We start from the raw sequence: 956 nt of genomic DNA on the forward strand, positions 1-956 counted from the left end.
CTGTGCTGGGTGGCCAACCCTCTTTTTAGAAAGCAGTACACCGACACAGGCATAGTTGCCTGTTGTTCGTATGTACGAACTGTAGGTGGTGAGACGTGGACTTTCCTTGCCACAGGAGCAACCATAGACATTAAAATCAGGGAGCAACAGGTAACACAACTGACAATTTGTTATTCTGTGAGGTGAAATAGAGAATGGGCAATGTGGACAACACAAAAGTTATCGACAAACAAACAGTAGATACAACTATTGTAGTCTATACCCTGTTCCCTCTGGTGTAGGGTGAAGTTGCCCCTAGATGCTGATCTTGGGTAAATTTAGCATTTCCCCGCACAAATAAAGTTTAAATTAGGATGTGTTAGAGCAGTGGTATTATTCTTAGTTTTTTAACGGGGGTAATTTTTACCGACAGAATATCTGGGGACCCCATTTTTCCACCAATACTTTTTGCTACCCCACCCCAAATCGAATGACATTAACAAAATGAAAATAAACCAATAAATAGTCGTACATTTACTCCATAAAATTGTATTTTTCAAATTATCTTTCTCAAAAACGTTTGTATGTTATCCAATACAATAATCTGTAGCCTACTCTTAATCTTTTGTACCAAAAAAAAAAAACATGATTTCTTATTCATTACATTTTGGCAACCCCACTGCAGTTCCCCCGCGACCCGACTTTGAATACCACTGTGCTAGCTGATCCTAGATCTGTACCTAAGGTACACTTCACCCCGGAGCACATCTAGAAGGGAGCATTGAACAGTAGTAGCTTGATCCATCCCAGTATCCTCCTGATATATTTTCTCATTATACAAGCTTGATATTGGAATATAGGCTATATGCAACAGTGGAATTACTATTTTAAGGTCTGGAGATGTGGGCAATATTCTCGTTAATTACAGATTACATATATATTTTATTGCTCCAAATTCCGATCTGAATATTTATTTA

Source organism: Coregonus clupeaformis, chromosome 20 (genome assembly GCF_020615455.1).
Source record: "Coregonus clupeaformis isolate EN_2021a chromosome 20, ASM2061545v1, whole genome shotgun sequence".
Classification (NCBI taxonomy): Eukaryota; Metazoa; Chordata; class Actinopteri; order Salmoniformes; family Salmonidae; genus Coregonus; species Coregonus clupeaformis.